Source organism: Thrips palmi, unplaced genomic scaffold, assembly GCF_012932325.1.
Source record: "Thrips palmi isolate BJ-2018 unplaced genomic scaffold, TpBJ-2018v1 HiC_scaffold_17, whole genome shotgun sequence".
Classification (NCBI taxonomy): domain Eukaryota; kingdom Metazoa; phylum Arthropoda; class Insecta; order Thysanoptera; family Thripidae; genus Thrips; species Thrips palmi.
The window spans coordinates 3,136,832-3,149,845 of record NW_023144626.1 but is presented as its reverse complement, the minus strand read 5'-3'; the positions used below and the strand labels follow the sequence as shown (position 1 = coordinate 3,149,845).

At 59.8% G+C, this 13,014-nt stretch overlaps 1 protein-coding gene across 1 annotated transcript in view; it reads right to left on the bottom strand.

Annotated features, from left to right (window-relative positions):
* Positions 1-13,014, bottom strand: part of LOC117643950 (hemicentin-2-like) — a 105,774-nt gene that overhangs the window by 7,855 nt on the left and 84,905 nt on the right. The gene's annotated exons all lie outside the window — the stretch shown is intronic.

Here is a 13,014-nt window from a genome sequence, read left to right as displayed (position 1 = left end):
ATAATTAAAGCTCTGAACGAGATTAGCCGTCGCGGTAATTGAATCCGAAGGGGCGGACCTGCCGGATAAATGGCCGTCATTAGAACATCGGGGAGGTCAACGTTACGGCGTTGCGCCCTGCGCGTTAAGACGCCAAACAACGGGGCAATGAAAGAGAGAGAGAGAGAGAGAGAGAGAGAGAGAGAGAGAGAGAGAGAGAGAGAGAGAGAGAGAGAGAGAGAGAGAGAGAGAGAGAGAGAGAGAACAGCGAGCTCTCACCACACTACGCCGCGGTCGTTGAACCGAGATTCGACAGACATGGGATTATTTTCGACGCAATGTGTTGAAGAATTTTAACGCAGAGACCCTGGTTGAGGTATTCTGTACTGCACCCTGCGTGCGAGGGGCCCGAGGGACGGCCCTGTGCGTTCCCAAGCCCAGCCGGCTGGCTGCTGGCAGTGCTGGCTGAGCCGCGGCTGAGCCAGGGGGGCCGTCGTTAAATTGGCCTCCACCTTTCCGGGCGTTTCCGCGCCCATCTCCGGTGATAAGCGGATGCTCCACAGCCGCGGCGGATACTCGGCCGGGCCGACGAGCCAACCAAAGAGGAATGGATGAACGCGGGGAGGGGGAGGGGGAATTTAGTGGCGGATTCTCAAAGGGAACTTGGTGCGAGCGGCGAGCCTTGACACGCCGAGCTGGTTATGGTTATATGGGCTTGGAAGCCAGTTCAACGGGGTCGACGTGTGTACGTGGCCTTGCGGGAGTGTGGGTGGGAGGGAGGGAGGGAGGCGGAGTTTGTCGCAGTTTCATGATGCTGCCGACTCGTTAGGAAAAGTACTTCCGGGGAGGTAAGCCAACCGGGCCTCCGTTCGGACACGCCGCAACTTTGGCTGGATCAGCCCTGTTGACTTTGACCTCCACTGTTCGTTCAGGTTTTCGAACAACTTTGCCTCGCCAGTGTGGCTGCTGCGGTCCACGGTGCGCCCCGCCCACTCGAAATGAATGGGGTCACGAGAGCGGCCCTCTCTCTCCCTTTCTCTCTTCCCCTTACGCTGTCTCACTCCTTCCGCGCGGCAGAATGCAATCGAAGAGGCAGCGACGCGAAGCGCCGGAGCGGTCCCGGATCGTCCTGGATGCAGGCATCGCAATGCGGTAGCGCGGTAGCGTCTGTCTTTGTGGGGCACCAATTACGATCCATCTGCCTCGCACTCACGGGCCGGGCGGCCAGGCTCTCGGGCCGGGCCGCGGGGGTGCGAGAGAGACAGCTGCCAATGCTACGCAATGCTATGCAGCGCGATGCCTCAATTAGCGCGGCGCGCCCAGCGCAGCCAGCGCAGCCAACGCCCCTCGCGGCGGCCGGGGGAATCAAAACAGCAATTTCTTGAAAAGCGCTTCTCGCCGCGCCGTGCCGCGCCGTGCCGTGCCGCGCCGTGCCGTGCTGAGCCGTGCCGTCCGGGGCAGGGCAATCCGCACTAAATGCTAAATGCACGCCACTCAAGTGCGTGGTTACCGCTAGACGGATGTTCAGATGTTGAGCGCCTCTAACGACCCCAGACTCACCAGTCGAGTATTTTGAAGCGGCGGCTTGGCCTGCTTTTCCTGTTGGCGCCGTCCGGGCGCGCGGTCGCCTTCCCGGCCAGATTTAATGATTATTTGCGTGAGTTATTTACGCAATTATGCAAATTGCAGCGTCTGGGCGACACATTTGAGGGGGCGAGGGACGGGGAGGGCACTTCTGCCGCTTCTTGGCGCCGAAAGCAAACGAGTTTCGAATCACGGGACACTTCATCACGTCGGCGACAGACTAGAGACAGACAGGCAGCTAGGTGGACACGCAGCTAGAGAGGTGGACCAGCAGCGGGAAAATGTGAAGGTGCTTCACTGCGCTGCGCTTAGGCCGCTCTGACTGCTTCGCTTTGGCGCCGTCAGCGTTCTGCCTAACAACTGCACTGTTATACTGTTACAGTGTTACACTCTTCCGGCCCTCCGTTCCGGACGGTCAGCGGAACGTATCGTGGCCGGCGGAGCGGCGAAGTGGGAGAGAGAGAGAGAGAGAGAGAGAGAGAGAGAGAGAGAGAGAGAGAGAGAGAGGAGGGAGAGAGAGGAGAGAGGGAGAGAGAGAGAGAGAGAGAGAGAGAGAGAGAGAGAGAGAGAGAGAGAGAGAGAGAGAGAGAGAGGGAGGGAGAGAGAGGGAGAGAGGGAGTGAGAGGGAGAGAGAAAGAAGCTCGCGGCGGAGCAATTCACCATGACTTCTTAATGAGTCTGGAGTCGTAATTAATAAGAAGAACACTGCGTTTTTCACCCCCTTCCTTTCCCTTATTCAACGTCCGACCGTTTCCTCTCTCACTCCCTCTCTCTCTTTTTTTTCACCCCATTTCGGATTTTTGCTTCATCTGTGTTTCGTCGGCCGGGAACAGCGAAAGGTGCAGCAAGAAGCGAGAATACACAAAGACTGACTCAGTGCTCCATTTATACTTGTAGCCCCGACCCATTTCGAAGGGGAAGAAGTGTCTGGCCAGACTGCCGCTTGCGCCGCCAGGGCAGAAGGCGTCCAGAAGGCTTCCGAACCCTTCCACTGGACCAGCTCGTCTTCATGCGAACTAAACACGCCAGGACCCCGCTCGGGGCACCTTTGCTCTGCTTTCTCTCGCTTTCGTTCGCCGGCAGTTTTGGGGTTACTCACTCGGCGGCAGAGGCGACATGGACCTCATTAAGCCATGCATGAGTCCTACGGGACCACCTGCGCTCCGGAATCAGTGCTATGGAGCGCCGTGAGTTCTCGTAACAGCCCCCCACCTGCGTGCCCGTGTGTGTGTGTGTGTGTGTGTGTGTGTGTGTGTGAGCCGCGCCGGGCGGTCACTGCACCAGTTTACAGGTGCGACAAGCCTTGTGCCCCAATCCGGCCTTTCGGGATGAGCCCCGGCGGTGTGCCTCCAGTGGCGTGCCTCCGGCCTTCCCAGTGGTTCCCACGGACACACCTGGCCGGACTCCCAGACTCCCAGAGGACTAGGCGGCCGGGACGGCGGGACGGCTAGCTTCGACCAGAAAACACTGACGTCTCGGTTATCCAAACCCCGGTGGAATCAGGCCGAACCCTCGGCCCCCGTCCCCCTACATCGTAAACGGCGTCGATGGACCCGCCAAAAAGGCCATCTCGATTTTAGATCTTCCTTTCTTTTTCAGTAAGGACTCACGAGACACGGCTGAGAAACGCAAACCGTTCATTTTCGTCTGCTTGTGTGGCAGCACTGGACTGGACTAAACTCGCGGCAGAACTTGCCCGCAGATGGCCGTGAGTTTGGAGGCCAACATGACTATTACTTTGTCACCGACACCGCGTGCTTTGTTAAAGCCCGGCCTAGAAATCTGAACCAGTGTGCGCCGCGGGCACAGTGCCCTTTCTTCCTCCTTTGTCCCCCCCCTCCCCCCCCCCTCTCTCTCTCTCTCTCTCTCTCTCTCTCTCTCTCTCTCTCTCTCTCTCTCTCTCTCTCTCCCGGCGGTGATCCACGTCGACTCTTTGTCGGTCCCGCGCGCGCACTTGCAGAAGTCGTTCCGCTAAGCTCACGACGCCGCCGGATAAACCGCCAAGTTAATCGGAAATAACGCCTTCCTTCTCTTGTTTTTTTTCGCCTCCTCTCTCTCTTTTTTCCAGTGGACGCGCTAAAAGGCACCTTCCGTCGGCGGCGGCGGCGGGGTTCCTCCTCGCGGCGAACACTCCGGAAACGGAGGCTGGAAACAATTGCGTCGTCGCGACTTTGCATTGTGGCTGCATGGCGCTGTCTCCAGATGAAACGGCGCTACAAATAACACACTTCCCTCCGCGAGGCGCGCAGACACCGCGGCAGCCACCGCGGCAGCCATTAGAAAGTTGGGTCGCGTCCCTCCGCACGGCGCGGCACGCCGGGCCTCGCGAGACACAGGACGTAATCCGGACCCGGCGTCTCTCGGCGCCCCGCGAGCACGACGGCAATCGAACGCGTGTCGAACGCGTGGCCCCGCCATTCGATTCGTCGTCCGACGGGTAGTTACCCTCACGATTCGAGTGCTGTTTGCGGCTCGAAACGCTTTTCCAGTCATTTCCGGTGGGCCTTCCGGGCGTACCGCGTACCGCGCAAACAAACAGCCTGGCATCGATTAGCGGTGTGGCGAGGCGAGGCGGCAAGGCGCGGGCCATCACGATAGTCTTAAAACAAATACCGACGCGGCCACGACGCCACGCCACGCCACGCCACGCCCACCCCGGGGAGCGGCCCGGGCGGCCCACAGTGGGCCAGAGGACCGGCGCCGGCGGACAAAACTCCAGACGCGTTTTGAGCTCCAGAGTCGCTAAACAGGACTCGAACCGAACGTGTAACACCACCAATGGATTCCTCGTTCGGAGAGCAATCCATTGGTGGGGTCACACGTTCGGTTCGAGTCCCATTCAGCGACTCTGGAGCTCTAAACGCGTCCGGGATTTCGACCGCCTCCAAGAGTCTTCTGGCCCACTGTGCGGCCCGGCAGGCCCCGTCACGCGCAAGTCACATCGACACCGCTGCTCCGGGTCAACACCCTGCCACCCCCTTGGGGGCGGATCCAGAAGTGAGTTCTGTCCACAGCACTATAGTCGACGGCTGTGCACGTAAAAGCTTAATGTTTCTAACCCCGCGTGCCGCGCACCTTTCGCCTACCCGCTGAAAGGGGAGCACCACCAGGGGAGGGATATGGTCGCCCCTCACTCGCGCACCGCGGGGAGGGCAAATTTTTCCCCTTTCAACGGTCCAACCCGGCAAGATGCAGTGGTTTTCGAATCAAACGCGTAGTGGCAAAGTACCGGATGTTTCTCGGTAGAAAAGCAATACCTTCTGATTTGAGTCCCATTTTAGAACAATATCTCAAAAATGACTTCGGTCACGTTGCCAGCGAAGCATGCGGAGCTGGAGTAAATTGCGTGGCGTAGCCATTTCGCCTGTTCGTACCCCTGTCCTCCGCCCCCTGTCCCGCAGGTACGGCTGCCGCGCCAGCTGGCAGCGAGCAGGCCTCCGTCTCTCTCGCACCCCAAGGAAGGCCCCAGGAGTGCGAGAGAGACGGAGAGAGGCCGGTCCGGTCCGGTCCGGTCGGTTCGGTCAAGAGAAGCAAAGTGTCGACGCTGCGGGGAACTTGGACGGGCGCGACATCGGCAGCGCTGAGCCATACCGAAATATATTGATAGTGGAGGGGAAGGGGGGGGGCATGCGCGGGAGTTTGTGAATTAAGGCAGAGCAGTGGACACGGCAGGGCAGCCTCGCCTGGCCTGGCTAGCCTGCGGGATGGCGGCTGGCGGCAGCTGGCCAGACCTAGCGACGCCGCCCAGCGACTCAACTGATGAATAGGCAAGTTTGTCTCTCTCTCCCCTGATGACACGGCAGCGGACCGCGCCGGACCTTACCTCGACTTCTCCAGCCCCCCCTCCCCCTCCTCCGCCCCTTCGATACAGAAGGACGCAGAACGGCGCTGACTCGGCAGCTGGACCACGAATCAGAGACGACTGGCGTGCCTGAATATTCCGCGGCGGACGATGGGTGAGGTTCGGGTGAGGTTCGGGCGAGGTTCCGGTGAGGTTCGGGAGATTTTCGGGCGAGGTTCGGGTGAGGTTTGGGTGGGGAACAAAAATGGATTCTTTACCCAACGAACTACACAGATTGGAATGCTCTGATTGAATGAGTGCCACCAAGCCTGTAGACTGATTCCGAGGGCCGTGCTTACGTCACTCTGTCTCTCTCGCACCGGTACTGCACGCCCCACGAGTGCGAAAGAGACAGCGATGAAAACGACTCTCGGAGTCAGGCGGCCGTTTACTTGGTGCGGCCGTGATGGCCCGCAGGCCGCCAGGCCGAGCCTTGAAATGCACACCTGCGCGTAGTGCTCGCCGCGCGCCCACAGGACCACGGGCTGCGTCCGTCTCTCTCGCACCGCTGCGGGACGCCCCGTGCGTGCGGGAGAGACGGAGCGACGAGGGGCTCTCTTCGGCCGCGGCCCACAGCCTGCCGCTGGCTGCCGCTGGCTGCCGCGGGCCCACAGCGCGCGATTTTGACGGGTGCACACAAAGCCGCACTGCCGCGCACTACAACACACGGGCGGGCATGTGCCACCGTGCCGCCGCGCCGCCGCAGCAGGCTCTACATTACCATTTGCCAGCCATTGTGGGGCCGTGCCGGCCGTGCCCTGTTTGCTTCGCCGTGTCGCCGCGCGGGGCGCCAGTGCAGCGCGTCGTGCCGCCGTGCACGTATGGATACGCGCAGGACGATGCGCCGGCACCGGGGAGCCGAGCGCCGACCCGAAGTGCCGGTTCGGCGCTCAGCGCTCGGCACTTCGGTTCGGAGGCCCTCCGTGGCGCCCCTGGCGGGGAAGGCGAGAAGCCTGCCGAGACACGAAACCAGCGCGCGTCCTAAATGCTGTGTTGATTATTCATTTTATAATTTTGATTGGAGCAATTGTTTGTACTTGTTGTACTATGACTTGAGTTTAGAAACTCCAATAATGATCTTGGCCTCCTTGAGAGATAATACTTGTTACATTTTATAAATGTTTGAATTGTTTTATTCGATATTTTTTTTAACGTAAATACATATTTGATGTGATTTGAAGTAAAGTGAGGTGGTGAACAGTTATGTCACTTAACCAATACATACATACCGCTAGTACATTACTCACCATCAGCAACAAAACAGTCATAATTAAAAGCAGTACTCAATACCCAAAAGAAAGGTTAATATGAGGTAAACACACATTTTCACTAGATTTCCAGACAACTTGTCGACTGAAGACAACTTGGGGCATAAATGGTTCGCGAGAGACTCTTCCTTTATGGCCGCAGGCTGCGCCTGTATTGGCCCGTAAATGGTTCGAAATTTCGTGATTTGGGACTTCTCCGGTCTGATCCTCATTTTCCTTTGAAAGATTTCCATTCGCCCGAATAGCAATAATCAGGCGCATCTTCCCGCCTCCGAGCCGAGCGCCGAACCGAAGTGCTGAGCGCCGAGCGCCGAACCGGCACTTCGGGTCGGCGCTCGGCGCCCCGGTGCCGGCGCATCGTCCTGCGCGTATCCATACGTCGCCGTGCCGCCGCGCCGTCGCACGCGTGGCGGCGCAAGAAAGGCCTCAAATTCGGGGTAAAAATGTGGCCGAATCGTTTCGGGGATCGCCTTTGTTTTTACGGCCCCCTGTCACGCGGCGCCCTCGACTACACCCGCCAACGCGCCATGGTGTTGTTGTTGTTTGGTGGCCCTGCCTAATTGAAAAGTACGCGTGTTGTAATGGAACCGCAATTTGTCGACAATCTACAGCTCGCTGCAGAAAGGCCGCCGCCCCCTGCCCCCGCTGCCCCCCAGGGGGATTCCGTTCCCACCTCCCGCAGGCATCCGCACTCCTCGTGGCGGTGGGGCATTTCGGCCGGAAACGCTCGCCCCGCACGCCACACACTACACGGCCTGCACGGCCTGCTCGGCCTGCACGGCCCGGCCGGCACCTCCGAGCCGCCGGAGAGGGCCAGGCAGACACCATTCCGGACACAACAAACGATTCGACACATTCTACCACCGCACTCTCAGAGTTCCACCTCAAAAGAAAAACAAATTCCAATACTAATCGCATTGCAAGGTGTTCCCATTTTCATAACTGGTTTAAAAGTGTACAGCGCAACTTCACTCCATATTTCTCCAGTTTTTAACAGGGCTGTTTGTACGCCGAGCACCAACTTCCCGTCAAGGTTCCCCTCTGCGAATCGAACGTCCGCGGCGGCCGGCCGAGTGATTCCACGCGCGGAGCTGCGTCGCTCCGTCTCTCTCGCACGCCCACGGGCCGCCCCGTGAGTGCGAGCGAGACGGTGGCGCGCGCGTCGTCCGAACGCGTCGCGCGTTCGGCCGCGCCCTTCCATTAATTTCATCGCCGAGCCGCGGAAGCGTTATTTGTGGACGGGGCGCGCCGCGGCCGCACGCGATCGGCGGTGTGAATGTGTGCGCGGCCGTGACTGTAGACAGAGGGACAGAGAGGGACGGAAAACTTTTTAATAACCGGCGGCTGGGCGGGGGCGGGCCGAGGCAAGACTTCCTCGTCTGTCCGTCTCCCCGACCCGACCGACCCGACCCGACCCGACCGCACGGCGGGCCGCCGCTAAGCCACCCTTATCCCCTGGCCAAGCCGCCACGCCGCCACGCCGCATGTGGCACCGCACAGCACCGCAAGCCGAACGCAAGCCGAACGCAAGCCGAACGCAGCCGAGCGCCTGTGGAGCCGAGTGTAGGCAACACGCCGCCACGCGCGTTCGGCGGGACGGCCTGCCTCGCCGCCAGCAGCCTGATGCCGAGAGTCGTTCCCGTCGCTCCGTGCCCCTCGCACACTACGAAACGCCCCTTGAGTGCGAGGCAGGGCGACGAAACGGCAGTCTGCAGGACGTTCGAAAAAGGGTTCCGAAGGGCTGCAGGACTCCAGTCGAAACAAAGGGACGAATCAAACACGGGGCGACGGCAGGACAAGGGATGGCGACGGCGCTGTGGGACAGGACCTGGAGCTGCAGCCAACCCTTTCATACGCAAATCAGCACGGTGTCTAGCTGTCCGTCCGCATGTCTGTTCTGTCTGTCTGTCTGTCTGTCTGCCTGTCTGTCTGTCTGTCTGTCTGTCTGTCTGTCTGTCTGTCTGTCTGTCTGTCTGTCTGTCTGTCTGTCCGCCCGTCACGGAACTAGTGTTACAATTGCCTGCCAGCAAAGAGGCGTCACACAGTGTGTCACACACTCGACTCCCAGGCGGGCTGCGTGGGCAAGGTGGTTGCGGACCCCGCCATGCATAAAATTGCGTCCCGCAGCGCGGCTCGGCACGGCGCGGCAAGGCAGGCCGGGCTTCCTGGTTCCACGTGTGTGACCCAGTGTGGGTCCGTTCCGTCGCGCGAGCTGTACGAGAGGGCTGCACCGACTCAACGCCGCCGTTTTGTGCATCCGGACGTCTTGTACTACGACGCGGTCCGTTTCAGTCGAGGTGTGGAAGCACATTCCCCGCTCCAGAGATCCTGTTGGGTCGTCGCGTTGGACGCGCTTCTGAGGGGTCCTGAGGTTTGATTCACGAACCCGGAGTCGTCGTCCATGGAAGCGTGCTAGTCGGCAAGCCGTACGATGGATGGATGGATCCTTCACCCAGATGCACGTCACGGAGCCCGCAAAGCAGCCGCGAAGCAGCCCCCATTCGTGGCGAGCCGAGCCGAGCCGAGCCGAGCCGAGCCGAGCCGAGCCGAGCCGAGCCGAGCCGAGCCGAGCCGAGCCGTGGCACGACGATGCGTCGACAGACGTGAAATCACTGCAGATTCCTCCCGGGCGCGGATGCGCGGATTCCCGGCCTAGGCAAGTGGCTTACGGCGGTTGCGGCGCGGCTCGCTGCGGGCTGTTGACGCTGTGGAGCTCGTGCACACACAACGCGGCCTGCAGACACCGCGACGCGACGCGACGCGGCCCCACCCCTATCCGTGGTACACCTTTCCGCTCGGTGCGCTCGGTGCGCTCGGTGCGCGCGATACGCCACGCATCCACTCCCTAGACAGCGGCAATCCCGATGTCATGTTCCGTGGCGTAGCGCCCTGCCCACCTTCGCCCCATTCGCTTTTATCGGACTTTTCGAATTGCTATCTTTTTCACCCCTAGAACTCGTTAGCGCGGCCCGTGTGTGTGTGTGTGTGTGTGTGTGTGTGCGCGCGTGTGTGTGTGTGTGTGTGTGTGTGTGTGTGGGAGAGAGAGAGTGTGAGTGTGTGTGTGAGTGAGTGTGCGCGCGGTCCCTGCGGGCCGACGGGGCCGACCCTCACAAAGAACGGGCCCTACAACGCGGAGAGGTGCATCATTGTGTTTGCACAAACCGAGCCGATCGTCATGATAAACACGACACAAAGCGCGCGAAGTTGGCGGCATGAACCTCTCGGCGCCATTAATAAGCCGAGGGACGACGGACGGAGGACGGAGCCTCGTCGATTACCAACGGCGTCATTAGTGTCTCTGTCTCTCTCGCACTCGCGCCAGGGTGTCCGGCAGAGTGAGACTTACGGGACAGCGCGGCAGCGCGGCCGTGACTGGCCGAACGGACGCTTCGACAGCGAAAAAGAAACGCACAGGCCCCTCTCTCTCTCCCCGCGTCAACAGCGCAAAGAAGAGAAAATCAGCACCGCTGCTGGGATCAGCGGGACACGCCGACAACTTGAGTAAGCTGGTCGAGAGAGGGTTGTCCGCTCGCCGCGACTTGGCCAGACTTTGGCGCGGAGGCTCGCTGGCGTCTCGCAGGAAGTCACGCTGGAAGTCTCGCTGGAAGTCTCGCTGGAGTCTCGCTGGAAGTCTCGCTGGAGTCTCGCTGGAAGTCTCGCTGGAGTCTCGCTGGAGTCTCGCTGGAGTCTCGCTGGAGTCTCGCTGGAGTCTCGCTGGAGTCTCGCTGGAGTCTCGCTGGAAGTCTCGCTGGAAGTCTCGCTGGAGTCTCGCTGGAGTCTCGCTGGAGTCTCGCTGGAGTCTCGCTGGAAGTGTCGCTAGAGTCTCGCTGGAAGTCTCCCCTGGAGAGGCCGGCCACCCTGCCACGTGGTGACGTCATTCGAACCCCAAATTATTGGCTTCGGGACTTGGAAAACTATCAGAACGCCGTGGGCCTTGTCGCTGCTCTCGCCGCAAAAATGGCCTCCCGCTGGCAGACCGAAGTCAAAGGCCAGGCTGGAGTGTGACTGAACCTGCGTGTAGGGGTGAGAGAGGGCGAGTGAGAGAGAGAGAGCGTGCCCTTCGCGGGCCACCGCAGTTTCCACGTACTACAGGGCGGAACTTCAGAAGCGAGTGGTATTTATGGCGGCCGACTACGGAGCAAATCCGGACGTACACAAGTGGCCGACGGAGGCGGGCACGCACATGCAAACGCACGCACACACACACACACACACACACGCACGCACGCACACACGCACACACGCACGCACGTGCGCGTTCTAAGCAGGTATTGTCGGAACAAAGCGGCGGACTCATTGTTGTGGTCTAAACAATGCCGCGCGCGTTGGTGTGTGTGTGTGTGAGTGTGTGTTTGTGCGTGCCCCCCCCCCCCCCCCGCGTGCGTGGGTGTGGCGTGCATATGTGAAATGAATTACAAATACGGCATAAGGCGTGGGCGGGGCTTCGGCTGTCCACCGAGTGATGATTCCTGCCAGATAATTTGATTGCTCTTTGTTTTCTTTTTATAACGCGCTTTTGCGCCCATCTAGCGGCATGCGGCGCTTCAAGTCTCGTCGCGTTTTTCTGCCCCCCCCCTCCTACCCCTTCCCAGCGTGTCACCGCCCCCGCCCACCCCCATGCCGTTTTCCAATTTCATCTCTCCCTTCGAACCTCCACCGAACGCGGATGGATTTTTCTTCGAAGCGGAGTTAAAAACAAACAGTTCTACGTCCACACACATATCGGCCGCCAAGCGCGGTTTGTTTAACCTCTTTTTTTTTTTAGAGTAAATACGACGCCCCCGCCACCGCGGGGCACGCCTCCGCGCTTGCACGAAATTCCAAATAGCACAAACAAAATGATGGTTTACGGTGGCGGCTGGCCACTATACCAGGAAGTGGCTGTAGGCCCGTCCTCTTGCCGGGAGCTACGAGTGAAGTGGACGTGACATGATTGAGGCCGTTTTTCCGCATTGTGATACACTGTAGAAATCTCGTTGACACCGTGGGGACCAATGGGAGGAACCAAACAGAAACCAAACAAGAATTCCACACGGCCACTTCCCGTCTTCAGACAGCTCCGAGTAAAAAGCAACTCCGCACACACGCACACATGCAAGCACGTACCCACAAACACATACGCGCTACTCGCGCGGATACACAAACGGTGCGGTTAAGGACGCGGGTAGCACGCACACACACACATGGCGAGAATATGTCGTGTGATCTGTGTGCACGCAGTCACCCTGTTTGTCTCGTAAATATTAGGCCAGCGGCCGTGAGGGAGTGTGTGTGTGTGCGTGTGTGTGTGTGTCAAAGGGGCAAGTAGAGGGTGTGGGGTCAGTAGGGTGGTGAGGACGCGCCGCAACTTCGGGTCTGTCACTCACGGCGACACGTGTAGTTTTGCGGGAGACAAGGGATGCATGCGCGCGCGCACACACACACACTCACGCTCGCGACGCCCGGCCGCGCAAACATATACCCAACAAGTTGAGGCGCGCGACCTCCGTCGCGGGGGCCATCGAGGCTTGTTTACACCCGGGGCGCCTCGAAGGTCGTCACCAACGCGAAGTGGAGTGGAGAATTTGTTATTCTCCGTTTTTTTCTGCTCTCTCTCTCTCTCTCTCTCTCTCTCTCTCTCTCTCTCTCTCTCTCTCTCTCTCTCTCTTTCGCTCCTCCAGCGGGCGAGCTTCGAGCACAGCACTCTTGCAGGCCGTCCATCCATCAATGCCTGCTTGTCGTGTCCGGGACGTGTCCGGGACGTGTCCGGGCCGCGTCGCCGTCGAGGCTCGCTGCTGGTCATGCTGGGGATGAGCTGCCCTGCTGCTCGATGCGACTCGACTTCCGGTCCGGTACTTCCGGCGCGCAGCCCTGTATGCCGCACTGGCTGCACCGAGAGCGGTGCCTGGCGGTGCCTGGCTGCGCCGCAATCCGCGCAGCGCGCTCGGCGAACGCGTCAACCTGTGCGGACCATAATTTACAAAGCGAACGCCTTCTCTCTCTCTCTCTCTCTCTCTCTCTCTCTCTCTCTCTCTCTCTCTCTCTCTCTCACACACACACACACATACACACATTCCCACAAACGCATACGCGAGTACTGAGAGCGCGCAGCGCGCGGCAGCACTTCCACTGCTGCTTGTCAAGTTAATCTGGGGTCGGAGAGGGATGCTGGCAAACCAGGCACCGTCCACGAGTGTGTGTGTGTGTGTGTGTGTGGGGGGGGTGTGTCGAGAGGTAGGCAAGACGTGAACGTGAACTGGTCAGAAGGAGAGGTGAGGCTTGCTGGAGAAGCTAGTTCGGTTCAGCCGTTAATAACACCAGATAGCTCCCATTGATTCTCAGAGGGTTCAAAACTTGCAATAG